The sequence below is a fragment of the Pan paniscus genome, chromosome 8 (assembly GCF_029289425.2).
Source record: "Pan paniscus chromosome 8, NHGRI_mPanPan1-v2.0_pri, whole genome shotgun sequence".
In the NCBI taxonomy this organism is placed as follows: Eukaryota; Metazoa; Chordata; class Mammalia; order Primates; family Hominidae; genus Pan; species Pan paniscus.
The window spans coordinates 34022379-34048920 of NC_073257.2; the positions used below are offsets into that span (position 1 = coordinate 34022379).

General features: G+C 44.1%; 1 long non-coding RNA gene across 1 annotated transcript in view; it reads right to left on the reverse strand.

Annotated features, from left to right (window-relative positions):
- Positions 1-4050: 4050 nt before the first annotated feature.
- Positions 4051-26542, reverse strand: part of LOC130540518 (uncharacterized) — a 32683-nt gene continuing 10191 nt past the window's right edge. The window contains exons 4-5 of the long non-coding RNA XR_008954503.1: positions 18363-18456; positions 4051-4131 (exon numbers count right to left, since the gene is read on the reverse strand). This is a non-coding gene — a long non-coding RNA (uncharacterized LOC130540518). The remainder of the gene's footprint in view (positions 4132-18362; positions 18457-26542) is intronic.

Below are 26542 nucleotides of genomic sequence, written 5' to 3' on the forward strand. Positions count from 1 at the left end.
AGCTGGGACTACAGGTGCTTACCACAGCACCTGGCTAATGATTAAATTTTTGGTAGAGATGGGGTCTCGCTATGTTGTCCAGGCTGGTCTCAGACTCCTGGCTTCAAGCGTTCCTCCTGCCTCTGTTGGGAGCAATTTATCCATTCTTGGTAAAGGGCCTCCATGTCATTTACAATAACCTATCATCAAGGACCAAAAGCTGGTGCTTATATGAGTCTCCTGTCGCCTCTTATCAGAGCCCGATTAAGGGACAGGCTAGACAGAAAGATGAGAGAAGGACAAATGTCAGGCTCTCACTTCAGCCTCTCTCCTCATTCAGGAACAGATGGAGCCCATGCCAGTGTGACCCAGGGCAGAGGTCAGGCTGCTGTTCTGTTTCGTGTGTCCCTGGTCTCCTGTGCCCCCTAGGGCTGGTGGAGCCTCAATGTCCTCCAACTCAGACATCTTCTCTGCTGTTTGTTCTGTAGCCAGCTGCATACCGCCTCCATGCAGGTGCCCCTCCCTAGCGGCTGCATTTGCCCGGGGGACCAGCAAGCTGTCACATGCCAAGGCAAAGAGGAGGAAGAAACAATCACTTATTACTAGTAAAACATTACTTCTGTCTTCACAGGACCATGACACCTTCTGTCTAGGATCTTCAAACCTCCCCCACTCATGCCCCAAGTCCAATATTGTGGGGTGACCCTGCCCCACCCCCTGTGCACTGCACTCAGTGCAGCTTGATGTTCAGCTTTGTGTAGCCCTGGCATCCTGTGCTCCCAGGCTGGCCAGAGACTTGATATTCTCCAACTCAGACATACTAAGGCCACGTATATGTGGAGAGATTTCAGCGCATTATCTACTGAGAACACCGATGACTTGAGGCAATGCCAGAGCCCTTCTCCAAATGAATACTTCACATTCCCACCCGGTGACTCAGGCTGACTCACCAGGAGGCCCTTCCCCTTTGTCTTTTTTTTTTTTTTTTTACTTTTATTTTAGGTTCAGGGGTACAAGTGCAGGTTTGTGACATAGGTAAAATCCTTGTCATGGGGGTTTGTTATACAGATTATTTCATCGCCCATGTATTGAGCCTAGTACCCATTAGTTATTTTTCCTGATCCTCTCCCTCCTCCCAGCCCCCACCCTCCGGTAGGCCCCAGTGTCTGTTGTTCCCCTCTATGTGTCCATGTGTTCCCGTCATTTAGCTCCCACTTACATATGAAAACATGGTTTTTAGGTTTCTGTTTCTGTGTTAGTTCGCTAAGGACAATGGCTTTCAGCTCCAACCATGTTCCTGCAAAGGACATGATTGCACTCTTTTTTATGGCTGCATAATATTCCATGATGTATATGGACTGCATTTTCTTTATTCAGTCTACCATTGATGATGCCCTCCTCATTTGACTGGGATCCAGCAGGAGACTAAAAAGGGGCTTCCTGTTTGATTTACACCCTTTTGCATTCTTTTCACCTCCAATCACCAAGGAGTGAACAGCAAAAAATGTCTGAGCAGCTATTAAGTCTCCAACCAGCAGGGGAGCACAGGAGGCCAGGGATACATGAAACTAAACATCAGGCTGCACCAGGTGCGGTGCCCCGGGGTGGGATGGAGTATGTTCCTTAATTTCTGCCTACTTTCCCAACAGGCTTCTGGCTCCATGTTGGCTTAAAGGCCCTCTCAGAATCTGACCCTTCTCTTCAGTCCTCAATTTTGTTGCCTCTCCTATTCCTACTTCCCTTTCTTTTCTCAAATCCACAGACATCTCTGGTAATCATGGTAGCCAACACCTTATGACACTTACTATGTGTCTGGCATTCTTTCAAGGGTTTTGTGTGTATTAACACATTGAGTGTTCATGCTCACCCTTGGAGGTCACTCACTATCATACTCTCCATATTAAAATTGACAAAGATGTGTTCAGAGTCTTGCCCGAGTCCACCCAGCCTCTTACTCTCAACAAGACAACAGAAGAGATTCCTTGTTCAAATAAACAACTAACATTGATCATAGAAGTGAAAGACCTACCTAATAACTTATCATGGTTCTTCTTCTTATTTTTTTTTTTTTTTAAGAAAAGAGGTCTCACTCTGTTGCCTAGGCTGGAGTGGAGTGGTGCAATCACAGCTCACCACAGCCTCTAACTCCTGGCTTCAAGCAATCCTCCTGCCTCAGCCTCCCAAGTAGCTGGGATTACAGGCACATGCCTCCACACCCAACACTTGTAATGATTCTAATCTGCTACTCAGAGGTTTGGTCTCTGTGTAAGTCATTTTGAATTTTTGTTGAGAGCCAGGTAAAGTGAAAAGTGTGCATGGGCTTTGAAGTTAAAATCCCTGTTAAACCACTTGCTAGTTATGTGACCATGGACAAGTTATTTGGCCACTCTGAGCTTCCATGTTTTTAGTAGATTTGGTTTGGTTTGGTTGTTGTTGTTTTGTTTTGCTTTGAGACAGGGTCTCTCTGTCACCTTGTCTGGAGTGCAGTGGTGTGATTTTGGCTCACTGCTACCTCTACCTCTGGGGCTCAAGCGATCCTCCCTCTACAGCCTCCTGAGTGGCTGGGACTACAGGCGTGTGTCATCACACCTGGCTAATAGAAACAGGTTTCACCATGTTGCCCAAGCTAGTCTCGAACTCCTGGGCTCAAGCAATCTATCTGCCTCAGCCTTCCAAAGTGCTGGGATTACAGGCATGAGCCATCATCCTCGCCAAACTTCCATGTTTTTATTTTATTTATTTATTTTTATTCAATTATTATTTTTTTTTTTTTTTGAGATGGAGTTTCACTCTTGTTCCCCAGGCTGGAGTGCGGCAGCGCCATCTCAGCTCACTGCAACCTCTGCCTTCCGGGTTCAAGCAATTCTCCTGCCTCAGCCTCCCGAGTAGCTGGGATTACAGATGCCCACCACCACACCCGGCTAATTTTTTGTATTTTTAGTAGAGATGGGGTTTCACCATGTTGGCCAGTCATGATCTCGAACTCCTGGCCTCAAGTAATCTGCCTGCCTAGGCCTCCCAAAGTGCTGGGGTTACAGGCATGAGCCACCGCGCCTGGCTGCTTCCATGTTTTTAATCTGTACAATGGGGATAAGATGATAATACCTTCCTCACTCAGGTATTGTAACTTAAAAAGATACTGTGCATGAAGCACTTAGTGCAGTACCTGGCACATAGAAGACGTTCAGTAAATGAGAGTTTTTTCCATACATTCCCCAAAAAACCTCATATAATTGCTTTATCCTTTAAATAGACAGCACACTGTGCCTCCCAAATGCTACTAATCATATACTCTACTTTTTAGGTCATTTATATTCATGGTTTATCTGCCCCCTGACATACTCCCAAAAAGCAAGAAATATGTTATTCATCTCTGATCTTTTTTTTTCTTTTTTTTTTTTTTTTTTTGAGACAGGGTCTCTCTGTTGCCCAGGCTGAAATGCAGTGGTACGACCTTGGCTCATTGCAATTTCTGCCTCCCAGGCTCAGGCGATCTTCCCACCTCATCCTCCCTAGTAGCTGGGACTACAAGCATGCACCACCACGCCTGGCTAATTTTTGTAAATTTTATAGAGACGGAGTTTCGCCATGTCATCCAGGCTGATCTCAAATTCCTAGACTCAAGCAATCCACCTGCTTAGGCCCCCCCAGAGTCCTGGGATTATAGGCATGAGCCATTGCGCCCAGCCCCTCTGATCCTTTAGGGACTCCCAAGATATAATAGTCAATGAAAAGCTAAAACAGCAAGGTAAAAAAAAATAGATATAGAGAAATACCATTTATTTGTGTTTTAAATAAAACACACATATATGCACGTATATATGCATTCAAAATTTTTGGAAGAATAAACAAGAGATTTTTTTTTTTACCATGTCAGGTCTTAATTTTACAATTAAAAAGAAGGAAAAAGAATGTTATATGCATGAAAATATGTAAATGTTTAGATCAGTCACCTGAAAAGGTAGCCCAAAATATTTTACCTTTTGGAGATTCTGAGAATCTGGGAATTCTGAGATTCTGAATGGAGAATCTCTGCATCTCAATTCTGAAATTCTGAGAATCTTCACATCTAATCCAGCTGATCAGGGCACAGAAAGCATGGCTGGATGTGACTCCAAGCAGGAGTTGCAGCCTAGACCACTGGAATGAGCCCTGTTTGAAGAAAGAGTGTTTTTAGCAGAAGGATACTCAGAAAAATGGGAGCTCCAAAGAGCTCGAGATGAAACCATAAGCATACCGGTTTCTGGAGAGCTGGATTCCATTTGCAGGGAAGGAGCAATTCACCAGATTTACCATCATCCCAATGGAACATTATTTATGACTATCCAAATCCCTTTGCTCTAATTCCATGCTGACCACATATGTGACTTAGGGTGAGTTATGCTAGATGTTATAATGGATAACTCTGAAATGCACTGGCTTAAAGCCATAAAAGTTTATGTCTCTGTCACATCACATGCCAATGAGAATTGGGCCAGGAGTAGGCTGTACTCCACAAAGTCATTCAGGGACCGAGGACCATTTAATACCGTGGCACCACCCTCCCCAGGCTCCTTGAAGTACCGTTCATTGAGCGGTTGGACGGGGGGATGAGCAATGGTAGAGAAAGCACACCCACCCCTAAGACTCTTGGCCCAGAGGTAACACACATCACTTTGGCTAATATTCCAATGGAGAGAACTCCTCATATGGCCCCATCTAGATGACAGTAGGGAGCAAGGGGCAGGCAATGTTGTCTAGCAGTACGCCAAGGAAGAGGACGACGACATGAACATGGGTGAGTATCAACAGTTACTCTCACACCAAGTAATATTCTAATTATTATTTATTATTTATTTAACCTTTTTAGAGGCAGAGTCTTGCTCTGTCACCCAGGCTGGAGTGCAGTGATGCAATCATAGCTCACTGCAACCTCGAACTCCTGGGCTCAAACGATCTTCCCTCCTCAGCCTCCTGAGTGGCCAGAACCGCAGGCACACACCACCACACCTGGCTAATTTTTTTAATTTTTGTGGAAATGGGGCCTTGCTATGTAGTCCAGATTGGTCTCGAATTCCTGGGCTCCAGCGATTCTTCCGCCTCAGCCTCCCAATGTGTGGGGATTACAGGTGTGAGCCACTGCACTTAGTTTTTGATTATTGATTTAGGCTGACTAGTATACTAAATCTAGAAAGAGGGAGACACGAACAAGATATGTGAGCATCCCCATCACTACAGAGCTAGGTCTCCTATCCTAACCTGACAAATCATCTTTCTAGTTCATACATCTCTTGGTTGGGACTTTACTTTTATCACAGATTATCCCTGAAGAACATATTCAACACTGGGTATGCTAATACGGTAAAGGTTTCTTATTTTGTAAACCTGGGAACAGAACTGTGGGCCATGCTGACCTCAACACGACACTGCAAACCTATGAGGTCCTTTCTAACTGGCCGGATAGTCAACCTCTAAAATATCTCCACCTCTTCTCTCTAAAACTTCAGCCAGGCCAGTCTCAGTGGCTAACACATGTAATCCTAGCACTTTGGGAGGCCAAGGTGGGTGGATCACCTGAAGTCAGGAGTTTGAGACCAGCCCGGCCAACATGGTAAAACCCTGCCTCTACTAAAAATACAAAAATTAGCCAGGTGTGGTGGCTAACGCCTGTAATCCAAGCTACTCAGGAGGCTGAGGCAGGAGAATCGCTTGAAGCCAGGAGGCGGAGGTTGCAGTGAACTGAGATTGCACCATTGCACTCCAGCCTGGACGACAAGAGTGAAACTACATATCAATAAAATAAATAAATAAAAATAAAAATAAAACTTCAGCCATTGGAAGAACTGTCATGTTCTACTTATGGAAAAGTATAATTTGGGGTTTACCTAGACAGGGAAATAATTTTTCAAATTTAAGTTACTTGTGGCCGGGTGCGGTGGCTCACGCCTGTAATCCCAGCACTTTGGGAGGCCGAGGCAGGCAGATCACAAGGTCAGGAGATCGAGACAATCCTGGCTAACAAGGTGAAACCCCGTCTCTACTAAAAATACAGAAAATTAGCCAGGTGTGGTAGCGGGCGCCTATAGTCCCAGCTACTCGGGAGGCTGAGGCAGGAGAATGGCGTGAACCTAGGAGATGGAGTTTGCAGTGAGCCGAGATCACGCCACTACACTCCAGCCTGGGTGACAGATTGAGACTCTGTCTCAAAAAAAAAAAAAGTTACTTGTTAGTGGCCAGGCACAGTGATGCACACCTGTAACCCTAGCACTTTGGGAGGCTGAGGCATAAGTATGGCTTGAGCCCAGGAGTTCAAGACCAGTCTGGGCAACATAGCAAGACCTTGTCTCTACAAAAAATTTAAAAATTTGCCAGGCATGGTGGAACATGCCTGTAGTCTCAGCTACTAGGGAGGCTAAGGTGGGAGGATCACTTGAGCCCAGGAGGTTGAGGCTACAGTGAGCTATGATCATGCCTCTGCACTCCAGCCCTGGGAGACAGAGCAAGTCCCTGTCTCAAAATAATAAATAAATAAATAAACAGGCTGGGCGCAGTGACTCATGCTCTAATCCCAGTACTTTGGGAGGCCAAGGCAGGTGGTTCACTTCAGGTCAGGAGTTTAAGACCAGCCTGACCAACATGATGAAACCACGTCTCTAATAAAAACACAAAAATTAGCCAGGTGTGATGGTGTGTGCCTGTAATCCCAGCTACTTGGGAGGCTGGGGCAGGGGAATCTCTTGAACCAGGGAGGTGGAGGTTGCAGTGAGCTGAGGCGACAGAGCAAGACTCTGTCTCAAATAATAATAATAATTAATAAACAAATGACTTGTTAGTGATCAAGGATCAGACAGAGGGTGAGGTCTTTACATGGGCTGAGTACATTTCTTTCGTTTGGCTGCCATGGCAAATTACCACAAACTTGGTGCTTAAAACATCAGAAATGTGTTCCCTTACAGTTCTGGAGGCCAGAAATCTGAAAACAAGGTGCCAGCAAAGCCGTGCTCCCTCCAGAACCTCTAGAGGAGTAGCCTGGCTTGCCTCTTCCAGCATCTAGTGGTCCCAGGCACTCCTTGGCATGAGGCTGCATCACTCCAGTCTCTGCCCCAATCTTCATGTGGCCTTCTCGCTTGTGTCTCTCTGTATTCCCCTTTGCTGCCTCATATTGAAACTCATCATTGGTTTTAGGGTCCACCGTAACCCAGGATGATCTCATCTTGAGATTCTTACCTTAATTATATCTGCGAAGGCCGTTATTCCAACTAAGGTCACATTCAGAGGTTCCAGGTAGACATATCTTTGGGAAGCAGGAGGGACTATACAATCTACTATACCAAGTAGAAAAGCTTCCTGCTCAAGCTCGTGTCGCATTCAGACAGGCCCTTAGCAAATGCTGACTGTGTAACCCTGGGTGCCTAGCTTCAATGGTGCCACATGGGGCTGATGCTAGGAGCAGTAGCTAAGGTTTGCAAGCAGTCCTGCCAGAACACAGGGCACACTGAGGATCAGAAGTGCTTTTCTTAGCTGGATGTAGTGACTCACACCTGTCATCCCAGTGCTTTGGGAGGCCAAGGTGGGAGGACAACTTGAGGCCAAGAATTCAAGACAAGAAGTCAAGACAAGTCAAGATAAGACTGGGCAACATAGTGAGACCCTGTCTCAAAAAAAAGAAGAAAGTGAGAGAGAAAGAAAGAAAGAAAGAAAGAAAGAAAGAGAAAGAAAGAAAGAAGTGAGGGAGGGAGGGAGGGAGGGAAGGAGGGAGGGGGAGAGAGAGAAAGAAAGAAAGAAAAAAGAGAGAGAATGAGAAAGAAAGAGAGAGAAAGAAATGTGGGAGGGAGGGAGAGAGAGAGAGGGAGAAAGGAAGAAAGAAAAGAATGAAAGAAAGAAAGAGAAAGAAAGAGAGAGAGAAAGAAAAGAAAAGAGAAAAGAAAAGAAAAAGTTAGCCAGGCATAGTGATAAGCATAGTTCTAGCTGCCCAGGAGGATTGCTTGAGCCCCAGGAGTTCAAGGCTGCAGTGAGCTGTTATCACGCCACTGCACTCCAGCCTGGGCAACATAGCAAGACCTTGTCTTTAAAAAAAGAAGGAAGAAAGAAGTGCTTTTCTTTACATTCTAAATACTAAAATTATTTTTCAATCTCTCAAACCTAAAAGGCTACCCTGAGCTTCTTATACTTTGCTATGGTGTCAAATCCCAGCAGCTTATGTGGTGACCAACCGTTTGGTAACTGAGAGCTTCCATGTTCACGTAGGGCAGGAGACTCTGACACTGAGGCTTTGAAAGGAACGAGAGAGGGAGTCCTGCATCAGATTGCACTCAGGAATCCTGGTTGGTAAGGAAAACAGTGCAATGGCCAGGCAGGTAGCTATGAGGACAAGAGGACAGCCTCAATAAATTGGATGGTAATCCATGAGCTGAGATTTCAGGGTCTCTTGATGCAAGCTGAAAGGTCCCCTGTTACCTATTCAGACATTGTACGATCAGCCTATGCAATGCAGTTTTCCACATCTGAATGTTCTTCTTGTCCTATTTTGCTGTTATCACACCACCAAGAATAAAGAAACGGCCAGAAACCTACCTGGTACTCACAATTATTCGAAGTAGGAAGGAAGAAGGCAAACAGAATAAGCTTAATGGAATGTGGCACTTCTAATTGGATCGTATTGTGTTTTTGTGCCCGCCTTTACCATGTAAGTCTAGACACTGTGATATATACGCAGAGAGGAAAAGAGCAACATCGATCTCAACAGCCAATGAATTCATGCCTTTCTCCTCACTCCCTGTCACTAAAGCTTTTGCATTCCTAAATTTATCGAACTTCCTCCAGCCTAAAGAAAAGTTTTTCTGGCCGGGCGCAGTGGCTCATGCCTGTAATCCCAGCACTTTGGGAGGCTGAGGCGGGCGGATCACCTGAGGTCGGGAGTTAGGGACCAGCCTGACCAACATGGAGAAACCCCGTCTCTACTAAAAACACAAAATTAGCCAGGCACGGTGGCGCATGCCTGTAATCCCAGCTACTCAGGAGGCTGAGGCAGGCGAATTGCTTGAGCCCGGGAAGCGGAGGTTGCAGTGAGCCAAGATCGTGCTATTGTACTCCAGCCTGGGCAACAAGAGCGAAACTCTGTCTCAAAAAAAAGAAAAGAAGTTTTTGTAACCATTCTTAGAGAGCGCTTTCTACCTAAGAACCTTAATACTTACCACACAGAGCACATCATTTCATTCTCATGTCATTCTAAAAGCGGAGCAAGTTATGATCATCCCTATTTGTCAGACAGAAAAACGATGGCATGCATTGGGGCTGGAGGGGGAGGGGGCATGGAAATACCAGCCTATAGAGGACTTAAGTGACCTGCCCATACAACATGGTCAGAAACAGAAACAGAGCTCACAACCTGTTCTCTAGGCCAAACTAAAATGCTTGCTAAAAGATCTGACACACACACCAAAGTAAGTTAAAAGATACCACAACAAAGAAATCAGACAAATCCAGGGTGTATTCATTTGTTAGGACAAATGAACTGGTTTTACCAACAAATCAATAGAAGTAGGACACGGGGGACCAGCACTGACACAGAAAAAAAAGACACTTAAGAGACCTAAAAATCAAACACAATCTAGGAAACTTGTTTGGATACTAATTTTAAAAAAAAGTGTAAAAATACATTTAAGCCAGGCACAGTGGCACATGCCAGTACTCCCAGCTACTTGGGAGGCCTTGCAAGGCAGGAGGATTGCTTGGGCCCAGGTGTTCAAGGCTGCAGTGAGCTATGATTGCACCTGTGAGTAGCCACTGCACTCCAATCTGGGCAACATAGCGAGCTCCTGTCTCTAAAAAATAATAATATATTTTAGGTTTGGGAGGCCGAGGCAGGCAGATCACAGGGTCAGGAGATCGAGACCATCCTGGCCAACATGGTGAAACCTCGTCTCTACTAAAAATACAAAAATTAGCTGGGCATGGTGGCACGTGTCTGTAATCCCAGCTACTCAGGAGGCTGAGGCAGGGAGAATCGCTTGAACCCAGGAGGCGGAGGTTGCAGTGAGCCAAGATCGTGCCACTGCACTCCAGCCTGGGCAACAGAGTGAGACTCCATCTCAAAATAATAATAATAATATATTTTAGGAATAATCAGAAAAATGTTCCCACTGTGGAGGAGAACAAAGTTGTCTCCTGGGGGGAGTAAAATGAGGAATCACAAAGAGGAAAGAAAGAGGTAAGAGCAGTTTGCAGTCAGGAGAGTGATGTAACTGAGGTGGTAAAATGCAGTCTTGGCCAGGCGCGGTGGCTCACGTTTATAATCCCAGCACTTTGGGAGGCCGAGGTGGGTGGATCACCTGAGGTCAGGAGTTCAAGACCAGCCTGGCCAACAAGGCGAAACCCCGTCTCTACTAAAAATACAAAAAATTATCTGGGCATGGTGGCACGTGCCTGTAATCCCAGCTACTTGGGAGGCTGAGGCAGGAGAATTGCTTGAACTGGGGAAGTGGAGGTTGCAGTGAGCAGAGATCACACCATTGCACTCCAACCTGAGTGACAGAGCAAGTCTCCGTCAAAACAAAACAAAACAAAAATATATGCATTCTTCGTCATGGTGGTGTGGCTCCCTCAGCCTAGCACGTCTACCTTGCCTCCCTTGCTCAGGCCCTTGTCCCAAGGGCAGCCTATTCAGACTTTACAGTGTGTATTAAATGTCCCTGGGTGGAGAAGGCATAGAGTCAGTAAAGAGCTGGGATTTTTTTCTTTTTTTAAAGGCTCAAGTGACCCTCCCACCTCAGACTCCTGAGTAGCTGGGACTAAATGCGTGCACCACCATGCCTGGCTGGTTTTTTTGTTTGTTTGATTTTGTTTTTTTTTAAGTTTTTGTAGAGATGGGGTCTCACTATGTTGCCCAAGCTGGTCTTGAAATCCCGGTCTCAAATGATCTTCCCACCTCAGCCTCTCAAAGTCTGGGGATTACAAGTCTGAGTCACCACACCCAGTCAAGGTCTGGGTTTTGCAACAACCACAGAGACATCATCTCTATGGTGCTATAGGGAGGAGTCACTGGGGTGCATAGCCAGAGGCGGCTACTTTCATTCATCCTCAAAAATAATACTCTAGCTGCTAGTGAGAGGGGAATAAAGAGAGGGCAAAGCCTGGAAGTCAGAGGTTAGAGGCTGACAACGTTGCAGGCATTTTTCCTGGTCAAAAGAAAGGAGAAAAAAAGTAGGTTTACAGGTGGATACCAAAGCCAATATTGGATGAACAGTACCAAAGGAAGCAAGAGAAGGAGGGAGTGCCTACGCTACCTTGAGGTGCTGGACTTGCACGATTATGTGCTCCAGGCAATGGTATATACATGTAGTGCTTTAGCCTCTGTCTCGGTGAGGAAATGATAGCTGCTGTAACAAAGAGACCCAAAAATTCAATGGCTCAAACAAGATAAGTTTATGTCTTACTCATCTAACAGTCCAGTTTAAGAATTCCAGGTGGGTTTGTCCCCAATCCAGGGTGGCAGATGGCAGTCCTTCCACACATGACTTCCAAGGATGTCCAAATTGTGGCCAAGCCAGACTTCGAGGATAGGGGCAAGAGGTGAGTTCAGGGCTAGAGACTTTCTCTTAATCAAGTAAATGGGAAGTTGCTCCCAACATTTCTGTTCATATTCCATCTGTGAGAGCTGGGTTGCATAGCCACAGTTTGCTGCAAAGTGGGACATGAGCCGGGGAAATGTAGCCCCTGGAAATGCAGCCAAAATCCGCAGTAGTGTTCTAATACTGAGGAAGAATGGGAGGATAGAGTTTGGTGGACAGATAACAGACTCCACCATCATTTTTCTTCACCTGGTCAATGGCTTTATGGATATGTTAGTCCATTTTGCATTGCTATAAAGGAATACCTGAGACTGGGTAATTTATAAAGAAAAGGAGGCTTATTTTTTATTTATTTTTTATTTTTTTGGGACAGAGTCTCACTCTTCACCCAGGCTGGATTGCAGTAGCATGATCTCGGGTCACTGCAACCTCCACCTCCCAGGTACAAGCGATTCTCCTGCCTCGGCTTCCCAACTAGCTGAGATTACAGGTGCCCGCCACCACGCCCAGCTAATTTTTGTATTTTTAGTACAGATGGGGTTTCACCATGTTGTCCAGGCTGGTTTCAAACTCCCAACCTTCAGTGATCCGCCCACCTCGGCCTTCCAAAGTGCTGATTACAGGTGAGAGCCACCGCGCCCGGCCCAGAAAAGGGGTTTATTTGGCTGACAGTTCTGCAGGATGTACAAGCATGGCAGCAGCATCTGTTTGGCTTCTGGTAAGGGGTCAGGGAGCTTATAATCATGGAGGACGGTGACCTGGGAGCTGGCATGTCACATGGCAAGAGCAGAAGCAAGAGAGAGGAGGAGGAGATGCCAGACCCTAACAACCAGATCTGGCATGAAATCATTACTGTGGTGAGGGCACCAAGCCATTCATGAGGGATCCCCCCCCAGGACCCAGACACCTCCTACGAGGTCCGACTTCCAACACTGGGGCTCACATTTCAACATGAGACGTGGAGGGGAGAAATATCCAAACTGTATCAATGGATAATATCTGACCCTTTTTTTGTTTGTTTGTTTGTTTGTTTTTGGCTAAAGAAAGTGCCCAGTTTATTGCTAGACCAGACAAGTGTTTATTCCAAATTGTGATCAAGATAGAATAATTAAGTACTTTCCTTATATAATGAAAATTACCATTATCCTGTTAGTGCAATCAGTTTTCTGAGTTTATTGATACTGAATTAATATTAAAACAGGCTGGGCGTGGTAGCGGCTCATGCCTGTAATCCTAGCACTTTGGAAGGCTGAGGCAGAAGATCACTTGAGGTCAGGAGTTCGAGACTAGCCTGGGCTACATGGCGAAACTCCATCTGCACTAAAAATACAAAACTTAGCCAGGCATGGTGACACATGCATGTAGTCCCAGCTACTCGGGAGGCTTAGGAAGGAGAATCGCTTGAACCAGGGAGGCAGAGGTTGCAGTGAGTTGAGATCGTGCCACTGCATTCCAGCCTGGGTGACAGAGGGAGACTCCATCTCAAAAAAAAAAAAAAAATTAAATTAGAATAAACAGATGTTAATAGGCAGCATGCATATTTGATGTGCCTTTATTTTTCTTCTGCTTTAGGATAGTACTTCATTCTTAAGCGTGTGAGTAAACGAAGCAAAATAGTAGTAAGCTATATTGATGGCATGTAAAAGAAATATAGGAAAGGTTTACATTTCATTTGTTAGATCCCTGCCGAGTATTTTACGTGGTAGGGTATATAAAAATAATATTTTAGATTATTAAAACACCTTGATATTGGCTCATTTAATTACACTGTAAATTTTTCTCTAAAGGCAAGTATGGTATTTTATATTTTCTAACAATAATCCTATTCTTTCCTTTTCCTTATATTTTTCTTTGATATTTTCCTGATGTATTATAAAATTATTTTCAAGTATAAGACTGGTTTGTAAAAATACCTACATATTGTGTGAGATTATCACTATCATTTTTTTCTCTACTACCTTCTCATCAAATAAGGAAAGGCAAGAGTGATATAACAGTTGCCAAAGAAACAAAAGGCATCCCAGTTATTTCTGTGCTGGGATGGCTTTTGGCTTGCCGTTGCTGAAAAGCAAACAAGATATAGCCAAGAAATTGTGTCGTTGTTGCCTGGTTGGAAGGAAAGTTAGGGGCGCATATTCGGTTCAAGATGACCTTCAGGGAGGACCCAATGTCAGTGTCCTGCTAAGTCACACACAAGGAGAGAAAATCTATAATGACAGTTCAAATCTTTCTTCCCACAGCAAATTGTGTCAGCCCTGCTATAAACAGTAAAAACAGCACAGGAAATATCCGACCCTTTTGCCATTGGTTAAGAGCTATTGCTAGCATCCTACTTGGCTAATAGCTTGAGTCTCTGAAAAACAAGGAATATTTCAGAAACCTCATTATGAGGAAGAGATACCTGCAATTTCCAGGTAAATGAAGCAAGTCTTGTACATGCCCAGATTGGACCAGGCCTCTGTTACATGAATCCTGGCAAGTTAAACAGGCTATATCTTCTTGTTTGAAGCAGCTAAGAATGTCCCGAGCTCACTGCAATGCTGGGAGGCCCCGGCACCGACTCTTGAGAAAACGTTTGAGACTAAACATGAAAGTTGCTCCCTAACCCGCAGTGTTATCATTGCAGTTGTTAACAAGATAAAGTAAATAAACCTAAACTCTCAGTGAACTTATTTCTCAGTTTATTGAATTGAATTTCCTGACATGCTGCGCTGGATACCCAGAATACAAAGATGCACAAAGCCTGGTTCGGTGAGAGAGATGGTTATGGAGACAGACGATGACAGCAACTGAGAAACAGCATAGGCAGACCCCAATCCCAGAGGAGGAGCAAAGATATCTCCCTGGAGATCAGGGAGGGCTCACAGCCAGGGATGCTTGAGATCAGGCAGACAAGAGGCACGCCTGTGTTTAACTCGGAAAACAATGAAAAGTTTGCTGGCTGGGCTTGGTGACTCACTCCTGTAATCCCAGCACTTTGGGAGACCAAGGCAGGCAGATCACAAGGTCAGGAGTTCCAGACCAGCCTGGCCAATATGGTGAAACCTCATCTCTACTAAAATTACAAAAATTAGCTGGGCATGGTGGCAGGCGCCTGCAGTCCCAGCTACTCGGGAGGCTGAGGCAGGAGAATTGCTTGAACCTGGGAGGCGGAGGTTGTAGTGGACCGAGACTGTGCCATTGCACTCCAGCCTGGGTGAAAGAGCAAGGCTCTGTCTTGAAAAAAAAAAAAAAGAACAGTTTGCATATGACTTGTGGGATAACCTTTTCTAGGGGGCAGCAGTTTCATTGGAAAGTTAAATAACAGTTATAATGACTACCATTTTGTTGCGGGAAGTCAGGGACTCCAAACGGAGGGACAGGCTGGAGCCGTGGCAGAGGAACATAAACTGTGAAGATTTCATTTTAATATGGACATTTATCAGTTCCCAAATAGTACTTTTATAATTTCTTATGCCTGTCTTCTTCGATCTCTTAATCCTGTTATCTTCGTAAGCTGAGGATGTACGTCACCTCAGGACCACTGTGATAATTGTGTTAACTGTATAAATTGATTGTAAAACATGTGTGTTTGAACAATATGAAATCAGTGCACCTTGAAAAAGAACAGAATAACAGCGATTTTTAGGGAACAAGGGAAGACAATCATAAGGTCTGACTGCCTGCAGGGTCAGGCAAAAAGAGCCATATTTTTCTTCTTGCAAAGAGCCTATAAATGGACATGCAAGTAGGGAAGATATCACTAAATTCTTCTCCTAGCAAAGAATATTAATATTAATACCCTGGGGAAGGAATGCATTTCTAGGGGGGAAGTCTGTAAATGACTACTCTGGGAATGTCTGTCCTATGTGGTTGAGATAAGGACTGAGATACACCATGGTCTCCTGCAGTACCCTCAGGCTTACTAGGGTGGGGAAAAACCCAGCCCTGGTAAATTTGTGGTCAGACTGGTTCTCTGCTCTCAAACGCTATTTTCTGTTGTTTAAGATGTTTATCAAGACAATACATGCACCACTGAACATAGACCCTTATCAGTAGTTCTGCTTTTGCCCTTTGCCTTGTGATCTTTGTTAGACCCTTATCAGTAGTTCTCCTTTTTGCCCTTTGAAGCATGTGATCTACTCCCTGTTCTTACACCCGCTCCCCTTTTGAAACCCTTAATAAAAAACTTGCTGGTTTGAGGCTCAGGTGGGCATCATGGTCCTACCGATATGTGATGTCACCCCTGGCAGCCCAGCTGTAAAATTCCTCTCTTTGTACTCTTTCTCTTTATTTCTCAGCTGGCCAACACTTACGGAAGATAGAAAGAACCTATGTTGAAATATTGGGGGTGGGTTCCCCTGATACCATTTATTGAGCTAGGCTACTGTACTAAGCTAGATATAAATACAGATATATAAAATTAGTTTACTAGAGCTACCATAACAAAATCATTAACTGGGTGACTTAAACAATAGAATTTTATTTTTCTTTCAGTTCTAGAGGCTGAAAATCCAAGATCAAGGTGGTGAGCAGGGCTGGTTTCCTCTGAGGCCTCCCTCCTTGGCTTGTAGATGGCTGCCTTCTTGCTGCTTCTTCATGCGGCTGTCCCTCTGTGCACGTATGCCCCTGCTGTCCCTCTGTGTATCCTAGTCTCCTCTTCTTATAAGGACACCAGTCCATTTGGGTCTTGTTTTTGTTTTTGTTTTGCTTTGTTTTGCTTTTTGAGATAGTCTCACTCTGTCACCCAGGCTGGAGTGCAAGGGCACCATCTCAGCTCATTGCAACCTCTGCCTCCCGGGTTCAAGTGACTCTCCTGCCTCAGCCTCCCGAGTAGCTGGGATTACAGGCATGTGCCACCACACCCAGATAATTTTGTATTTTTTAGTAGGGACGGGGTTTTGCTATGTTGGCCAGGCTGATCTTGAACTCCTGACCTCAAGTGATCTTCCTGCCTCGGCCTCCCAAAATGCTGAGATTACAGGCGTGAGCCACTGCACCTGGCTGACACCAGTCCATTTGGATTAGAGCCCCCCTTGAGCTTCATTTTAACTTAATTACCTCTTTAAAGATCCTATCTCCAAATATAATCACATTCTGAGATAGAGGAGGTTAGGGCTTCAGTATATGAATTTTGGGAGCACATATTTCAGCTTATAACACATGTGTGCATGTATATACTTAAACATATAATTTTGTCTTCAACCACCCTATAATGGTCCTGCCATTCCATTTTACAGATGAGGAACTGATGCTCAGAAAGGCTTAATAATTAGCCCAATGTCACCTAATTAATAAGTGTCAGGAAATGTAAACTTAGGACTGTCTGACTGCAAAGCCCAGGCTTTTAACCACCATGCTATACTTTGAAGGGAGAGAAAAATAAGTAGCAGTTATAAAAATGCTTCTGTGTTACCTGGTATCCATTTGCACACTCAGCCATGCCGTTAATTGGCCCAACATTTATTGTGTGCTTATCATGTATCCCAGGTAACAGGAGAAGTTGTGACTCTTTCATGAGAGAGTTGCAGAATTAAATTGGAAATAATTTTAATATCTGGAAGAACTGTGCAGTTCTCCCAGACAGGAAACCTACTTGGGGGGAGCGGTTAGAATTCTATCAGGTTCAGGGATATTCAGAGCTAGTATCCAAAATCCAATCAGTGAATGTGGGCTTATAGACACTGTAAAGAGATAGTAGAAGATTTGGTAATGTAAAACTTGAACTTAAAGGATGTGAAATTATGTGGCCACCTTTTGTAAGTTATGGAATCACTGACATAGCACCTAGGGTAGGGCTCAAGGTATTCCTACTCTATTGTAGACATGGATTCTGTCACACCTTCCCAAAAAATTATCTTGGGAAGGCAATCCCTAACTGTGATTGTTCTTTAGTGGGCAAGAATATTTAACCATGAGAAGATTCAAAATGAAATATACAAATGTTTAAGAGTACCAGGCGCAGTGGCTCACGCCTATAAACCCAACATTTTGGGAGGCCGAGGTGGGTGGATTACTTGACGTCAGGAGTTCAAGACCAGCCTGGCCAACATGGTGAAACCCCATCTCTACTAGAAATACAAAAATCAGCTGGGCATAGTGGCAGGTGCCTGTAGTCCCAGCTACTTGGGAGACTGCAGCAGGAGTATTGCTTGAACCCAGGAGGCAGAGGTTGCAGTGAGCCAAGACTGTGCCACTGTACTCTAGCCTGGGCAACAGAGCAAGACCCTATCTCAAAAAAGAAAGAAAGAAAGAAATTTTTAAGAGAGTGAAACTTATACTACTAATATCTCGATATTAAGGAATCTGGAAGTATTAATAATATAGTACTTATAATACTTGTTATGGACTATTTGTTCCCCCCAAAAATTCATATGTTGAAATCTTTTTTATATAAATATATATATATTTGGGCTTCTGTGGGTTTTTTTCAGTAGAGACAGGGTCTCACTCTGTCACTCAGACCGGAGTGCAGTGGCACGATCATAGCTCACTGCAGCCGCAAACTCCTGGGCTCAAACCATCCTCCCACCTCAGCCTCCTGGTAGCTGGGACTGCAGGCACACACTACCACTGTTGGCTACTTTATAAATTTTTTTTAGAAATGGGAGTTTTTCTATGTTACCCAGACTGGTTTCGAACTCCTGGGCTCAAGAGATCATCCCTTCTCGTCACCAAAAGTGTTAGGATTACACACGTGAGCCACCATACCCAGCCTAGACTTACAATTTTAAGTTGAAAGTTTACTACGTTTTATGTAATATTGGCACTTAGGATTAAGGCTGGCTATATAGTCATGTTTAACGATTAGATTTATAAAAATTAAACATTTTAGTCAGGCAAGTTGGCACACACCTGTAATTCCAGTTACTCAAGGAGGCTGAGGCAGGAGGATCACTTGAGGTCAGGAGTTCAAGACCAGCCTGAGCAACATAGCAAGGCCCACCATCTCAAGAAAAGAAAGAGATAATTAAACATTTTGGAAAGTTTAACAGCCAGACATCTGAGTTACTTTAAAGGGAAATAAATACATTGATGGGTTATTATTGCAGTTTCAAATAAGTAAAAGTTTAGATGTGTAAATGGGACCAAATATTAATCAAAGGTGCCCCTCCTACAGTGTTGCGATTTGCTAGATTTATAAACAGAAATTTCTAAATTGACCTGAAAAGAGCTTGATTTTTTTATATGTAACCTAAATAAATGGCAATTTTTAAAATCAAAGTAAACCCCTGAAGAAGCTTTCTGTGGACAAAGCAGAAAAAGTGTAGTTGGAACCTAAGAAAGGAGGCATCTAAACTGGGAGTCAGGGGAAAGCTTTACAGAGGAAGAACTGAAGATAGGTATGAGTTTGTCCAGCAAATTAAATAGGGGAGGTCAGTGCATCCAGGTAGAGGCAAAGAAATATAGGGCCAGGCGTGGTGGTTCACACCTGTAATCCCAGCATTTTGGAAGGCTGAGGCGGGCGGATCACTTAAGGTCAGGAGTTCAAGACCAGCCTGGCCAACATGATGAAACCCCGTCTCTACTAAAAATACAGAAATTAGCCAGGCATGGTGGCGGGCGCCTGTAATCCCAGCTACTCGGGAGCCTGAGGCAGAAGAATTGCTTGATCCTAGAGGCGGAGGTTGCAGTGAGCCGAGATCTTACCACTGCATTCCAGCCTGGACAACAGAGCAAGACTCTGTCTCAAACAAACAAACAAACAAACAAAAAGAAAGAAAGAGAAAGAAAGAAAGATACGAACAACAGCTACAAGTAGTTCAGCATTCCTGAGTCAAAAATCAAGCTGGGAAACAGGTCCCAGTGATGTCAGCTAGGTAGGTAGGGGCCAAGTCATGAAGGGACATGTGTCCCAGGTAAAGGCATTTCTGTTTTAACCTGTAGGCAATGGTAAGACATTGAAGAATTTCCCTCACATTTGATCTGATTTGCCTGGTTTGGAGCTCACAGTTGAAAAATAAAGTGAACCAACACTAAAGACAGGAAAACGACTGAAGTCTAGATAAGTGATTTTGGAGTGTGGGAGGGAAAATGAGGACAGAAAAAATAAAATCAAGCTAAGGGCAAAATGCATACCTAAAGTACATTCTCGTGAGTCATGGATACATTGCTAGCAGTAAGCTGCAAAATTTATCAAATGGCAAGGAAGGAAGAAGAGAGAGAGAGAATGAAGCTGACTCAGAAATTGAGGGGAGAGAATTGGGCTAGAAATGTGTTTTAGGCATCAAGAACAAATAGATGGTAATTTTTGAAGCCATGAGTATAAATGAGATTTTCCAAAGAGTGTGCAGAGAATAGAGAAGAGAAAAAGGCTAAGGATAAAATCAGGGGGAAAGTCAACATTGAAAATGTAGGGAGCAGAAAAAAAATTGGGTCAAGGTAATTGTGAAAGTTCAGTCCAAGAAGTAGGAGTGACCATTCAGAAGCATGAGGTATGAGGGTATCACAGGAGCTGGGGTTTTCAGAAGGTGGAAGAAACTGGGCACAGTGAACTTGAACTTGGGCTAGGTGTTCAAGCCAGAAGTTTGAGACCAGCCTGGACAACATAACAAGACACCATCTCTAAAAGAAAAAGAAAAAGGGAGGCCGAGGCGGGCAGATCATGAGGTCAGGAGATCGAGACCATCCTGCCAAGTTGATGAAACCCCGTCTCTACTAAAATACAAAAAATTAGCCAGGCGTGATGGCGCACACCTGTAGTCCCAGCTACTCAGGAGGCTGAGGCAAGGGAATCACTTGAATTCGGGAGGCGGAGGTTGCAGTGAGCTGAGATTGCGCCATTGCATTCTAGACTGGCAACAGAGCAAGACTCCATCTCAAAAAAAAAAAAAAAGAGGTGGAAGGAAGTGTGCGCAGATGTTACCGAGAAGACCCCTAATACAAAAACTAGTATTGTAAGGATCTATCCAGCCAGGTTTGGGAAGACTGCCCTTCCCTTACCTGTGTAACATTTCTAAAAATAATAAAGGAAGCTAGGCCTGGCGGCTCGCTCCTGTAATCTCAGCACTTTTGGGAGGCCAAGGCGGAAGCACTTCTTGAGCCCAGGAGTTCGAGGCTAGCATAGGCAACATAGTAAGACCCCATCTCTACAAAAAACTTAAAAATTGTCCAAGCGTGGTGGCACATACCTGTAGTCCTAGCTACTCTGGAGATTGAGTGGGGAGGATGGCTTGAGCCCAGGAGATGGAGGCTGCAGGGAGCTATCATGGTGCCCCTGCCCTCCAGCCTGGGCAATAGAGTGAGAGTGAGACTCTGTCTCTAAAAAGTAAACAAATAATAATAAAGGGGAAAAGGGTTTTCTCTGCTTTCAAATTGCCTCCTTCTATTCTCCTTATAGGCATGAGATCCATTAAGCTCCTTGACCAACAAACAGTCTTTGGTCAGTGAACCCGCAGTAACATTCAATCCCTATGTCTACCTCTGCCTTTAAGAAACTCATCCCATCCTTGGCTTCAGCTCTTTGCTGGTTTAGCCCTCATCCCTCCCTTTCGCTCCCACTTCCCCACCTTTCTGCCCTCTCTTCTCCCTCATACCCACTCTCTGCAGGCATTTCTCAAGGCTCAGTGTTCAGCCCTCTGTTCATCTCGTTCTATACTCCTGGAGTAATTCTGCTGGACTGATTTGATTTCCTTCTTTAGCTATAATTTTGTGGCAGATATTTCCCAGAAATCATAAAATGTTGCTATTGTTGTTCAATACATCATTGCAGGGAAAGAACCGCTGGATGTATATGTCCCACATTCAAAATCACAGATACAAAGTGCTGCACATACCTCATCCATTATTCCCCTATTCTCTTGCTCTATTATTATTTCCAAGTAGCTCTAGGCAGCTTGGTGCTTCCAAGCTTCTGGGACTGTGGGCAGGAATAATAATGACTTATCCAACTGCAGCGACAAATCCAACTGCACAACCACTATTCCTGCAAGTGAGCTGAAAATGTATGGTGGTGGCTGCTAGACCTCACCCCTGAGAATGCACTGCATTCGCCAGACTCATATTGTCAGCCCTACCCATGCAAGTGGGGACATAGTATTAGCCTCTTCTAGTTATAATTTTAGCATATTTCATTGATTCTAAGGCTTACATATCGTTCACATTATAACTTCAGAAATTGAGATGCACTCTACATTTACATTTACATTTTTATTGATATTGGAATATAAAATAATGATGTGTTTTATAATCTACGGTGTCATGTATCTGATGAAATTTGGGTATTTGAAGAACAAGATGCAAAAACAAATTAGTTTCATCTATTGTACAACATGGTGACTATAGTTAATAACATTGACTTGTTTTTGGTTTTTTGGTTTTTTGGCTTTTTTAAGAGATGGGGTCTCGCTATATGGCTCAGCCTGGAGTACAGTGGCTATTCACAGGTGTGATCATAGTACACTACAGAGCCTCAAACTCCTAGGCTCGAGCGATCCTCTCCCTCAGCTGGGACTCCCAAGTAGCTGGGACTACAGGCATAGGCAACTTGTATTTTGAAAATTGCTAAGAGAGTAGATTTTATGCTCCTACTACAAAAACAAATAAGTAAGGTAATGTACATGTTAATTAGCTCAACCAAGCCATTCCACAATGTTTACATATTACAAAGTGTCATGTGGTACACAAAAAATCTACACAATTTTATTTGTTAAATTTTTTAAGTGTTTTCTTTTTGTTTTGTTTTGTTTTGTTTTATTCCGAGATGGAGTCTCGCTCTGTCACCCAGGCTGGAGGGCAGTGGCGCAATCTCGGCTCACTGCAATCTTCACCCCCAGGTTCAAGCAATTCTCCTACCTCAGCCTCCTGAGTAGCTGGGATTACAGGTACGCGCCACCACACCCAGCTAATTTTTGTATTTTTAGTACAGATGAGGTTTCACCATGTTGGCCAGGATGGTCTTGATCTCCTGACCCCATGATCTGCCCGCCTCAACCTCCCAAAGTGCTGGGATTACAGGCGTGAGCCACCACACTCGGCTATTTGTCAAAAATATTTTTTTCCCAAGATGGAGTCTTGCACTGTCACTCAGGCTGGAGGGCAGTGGGGTGATCTTGTCTCACTGCAACCTCCACCTCCCGGGTTCATGCGATTCTCCTACCTCAGCCTCCCAAGTAGCTGGATTACAGGTGAGAGCCACCGTGCCCGGCCTTAAGTGTATTTTTAAAATAAATTAGTTTCACTTTGGAAGACAATAAGCACAGTGTTTAAAAGGTAGGTTTAAAGTCAGACCCACTGGGCTTAAATTTCAGCTCTGACACTTACTAGCTCTAATAACTAGAAAAAGTTGCTTCATCTCTCCAAGTCTCCATTTTTCTAACCTGAAAACTTGGACTAAGAGACTGGCGTTATCTACCTCATAGGGTTTTCAGAGGTTCAAACCCTATTGTATGATGTGCTTAAGACAATGCCTGGCAGCTGGTAAATGCTCTGTCTGCTACATCCCAGTCTTCTTGTATTTGTCAAAAGGAAAAGCTGTAAGATGTATAGGAACAACATTGGATTTGTATTTTGACTGAACCAGGCAAACAACTCTCTCATGACTCTAATCAAAGAGAGAGAAAAAATAAACAGCCCATAATTCAGGGTTGAATAGAGTCATAAAACAGGCAAAGCAAATTCTCATGCTTGTAAATCATAGGCAAAGTTTCTACAGTAATAGATCAATGCCATTTCTTCTTCCCTACCTCACACTACTGAAAATGGTACAGGGCATACGTTACATATTAAAACCAAATTTACTCAGTATGAAGATAGCCCCCTTCCCTCTGTGAGATTACCCAGTCAGCATTCTGCAGCTTACTAAGCTGACTACAGTCAATCAGAATCAAGATATTTACCAAAATCTCTAGGTTTTATTTTAAGGGAAAAGATATAAAGCTGCATACAATATAGTCTGATTTTCACAAATATACATATATTCATAAAGAACTGAAATGATATATACCAAGTTGCTTGCTGTATGGTAAGATTATGAAATTTTTTGTTTTATCTTTTCATTTTTAATTTGTTCATAACTGAGATAAACTACTGTGGTAAAAAAAAAAAAACAAATCATTTAATCTTTTTATTTTATTATTTATTTATTTATTCATTTATAATTTTTGAAACAGGGTCTCACTCTGTTGCCTAAGCTGGAGTGCAGAGGCACGATCTTGGCTCACTGCAACCTCCACCACCTTGGTTCAAGCAATCCACCCACCTCAGCCTCCCAAGTAGCTGGGACCACAGGTGTGCACCACCACACCTGGCTAATTTTTTTATTTTTTGGTAGGGACAGGATTTCACCATGTTGGCCAGGCTGGTCTCAAACTCCTGGCCTCAAGTGATCTGCCTGCCTCAGCCTCCCAAAGTGCTGGGATTACAGGCATAAACCACTGGGCTCAGCTAATCTTTTTTATATTATAAAAGAAAAAAGAATAACTTGTTTTTCACAGGATTTAGGAGAGATTCTCTTTAGCCGATGTCCCAGAGGTTATTTTTATAAATTTAAACACATGCTTTGGAGACATTAATTCAGCATTTCTTATGAAGACTATTAAGTAGTCCCCTGCAAGCTATTGCAGGATAGACACATAGTGGTGATGCGTTCATACTAACTAATGAAAGTTTCACTCTAGCAGCTCAGAGTAAACCAGAGTCTTCTAAGCAGGCTAAGTGAATTCAGCATAGAAGAGACAAAATAATCAGCTTACAAGGGCACTGCTTGGGGTAACTATTTTCTTTTGGAGTGTGTAGGAAAAGGATTATTTTTAAAAAATTAACAGTGGCTGGGCATAGTGGCTCACACCTGTAATCCCAGCACTTTGGGGGGCCAAGGTGGGTGGACCACCTAAGGTCAGGAGTTCAAGACCAGCCGGGCCAACATGGTGAAACCCCATCTCTACTAAAATCCAAAAATTAGTAAGGTGTGGTGTCTTACACCTGTAATCCCAGTTACTGGGGAGGCTGAGGCAGGAGAATCGCTTGAACCCAAGAAGCAGAGGCTGCAGTGAGCCGAGATCATGCCATTGCACTCTTGCCTGGGTGACTGAGCGAAACTCTGTCTAAGAAAAAAAAAAAAGGCAGAAACAGCAGCAATGCAAAGTAATATTAGTATCTGTTGTCCAACATGCCTTACTAAATAGACAAACAGTAGTAGTTAAAACCAAGAAATCTGCTTCTTTCCTGGTGTCATCTGTATATTGGTACAGGTATAAACTGAACTGCTTGTATTAGTCCATTCTCACACTGCTATAAAGTTACTATCCGAGATTGGGTAATTCGTAAACAAAGGAGGTTTAATGGACTCACAGTTCCACATGGCCGGGGAGGCCTCAGGAAACTTACAATCATGGTAGGAGGGGAAGCAGATACCTTCCTCACAAGGCGACAGGAGGAAGGAGAGCAGGGGAAACCTCCACTTACAAAACCATCAGATCTCATGAGAACTCACTCACTATCAGGAGAACAGCATGGGGAAAACCGGCCCCAAGATCCAGTCACCTCCTACCAGATCCCTCCCCCGACAAATAGGGATTACAATTCAAGATGAGATTTGGGTGGGGACACATCCAAACCATATCACTGCTATAAGAAAGGGACCCCAAAATGATGACCCCTACAGAAGGGCTGCGTGCAGTGGCTGATGCCTGTAATCCTAGCACTTTAGGAGGCCAATGCGGGTGGATCACCTGAGATCAGGAGTTCGAGACCAGCCTGACCAGCGTGGTGAAACCCCATCTCTACTAAAAACACAAAATTAGCCAGGTGTGGTGGTGCATGCCTGTAATCCCAGCTACTTGGAAGGCTGAGGCAGGAGAATCGCTTGAACCCAGGAGGCAGAGGTTGCAGTGAGCTGAGATCCCAACATTGCACTACAGCCTGGGCAAGAAGAGCGAAACTCTGTCTCAAAAAATAAAAAATAAAAAATTAGCCTGATGTGGTGGTGCATGCCTGTAGTCCTAGCTACTCAAGAGGCTGAAGCGGAAGGATCGCTTGAGCCCAGGAGTTTGAGGCTACAGTGAGCTATGAATGCACCACTGCACTCCAGCCTGGGTGACAGAGAGAGACCCTGTCTCAAAATAAATAAATGAGTAAATAAATAAATAAACTATACAGAAGTTCATTCTGGTGTCATTTCCAGAGGTGAGCGCAGCGGGGTACAGGGTGGTGAGGCCACTGTGCTCCAGGAGGTCCTCATTCTCATTGTTCCACCACCTGGTAGGGAGGGATCCTTGCCTGAATGGTCAGACTGGCTCACCATAGCATCTGCATTCCTTCCCAAAGGAGGGGAAAGGGGGAGGAAGTCAAAGGTGAGCAATTTCTCTTTAAGAAAATGATGTGGAAGTTGCACACCTCACTTCAACTCACAACCCAGTGGTAAGAACTTAGATAGCCTCAACTGTTTGTAAAAAAGAGGCTGAGCACTGTAGCCTCTACCTGGGAACTCTAGCCTCTACCTGCTAAACCTCAGGGAGAGGGGTGTACACACCAAAAGAAAGGAGGGGAGGCTGGCTGCTAGTCCATAGTTGCAATTTATGCTACAAAGAGCCTTTTTTTTTTTTTTTTTTTTTTTTTAGAGATAGCATCTCACTGTCACCCAGGCTGCAGTACAGTGCTGCAATTATAACTCACTGCAGCCTCAGTCTCCTGGGTTGGGATCCTCCCACCCCAGCCTCCCAGTAGCTGGGACTACAGGTGCATACCACCATGCCTGGCTAATTTTTTTTTTTTTTTTTTTTTTTGGTAGAGATGGAGGTCTCAATATGTTGACCAAGCTGGTCTCAAAGTCCTGGCCTCAAGCAATCCTCCCACCTCAGCTTCCCAAAATTCTGGGATTATAGGCATGAGCCACTGCACCAGGCCCAAATAAACATTTTAAATGGCATGTTTCTAACTCAATTTTTATTTTTTTTCTTTTGGAGACAGACATTCGCTTTGTTACCCAGACTGGAGTACAGTGGTGTCAAATCAGCTCACTACAACCTCCACCACCCCAGTTCAAGCAATACACCCACCTCAGCTTCCCAAGTAGCTGGGACCACAGGCATGCACCA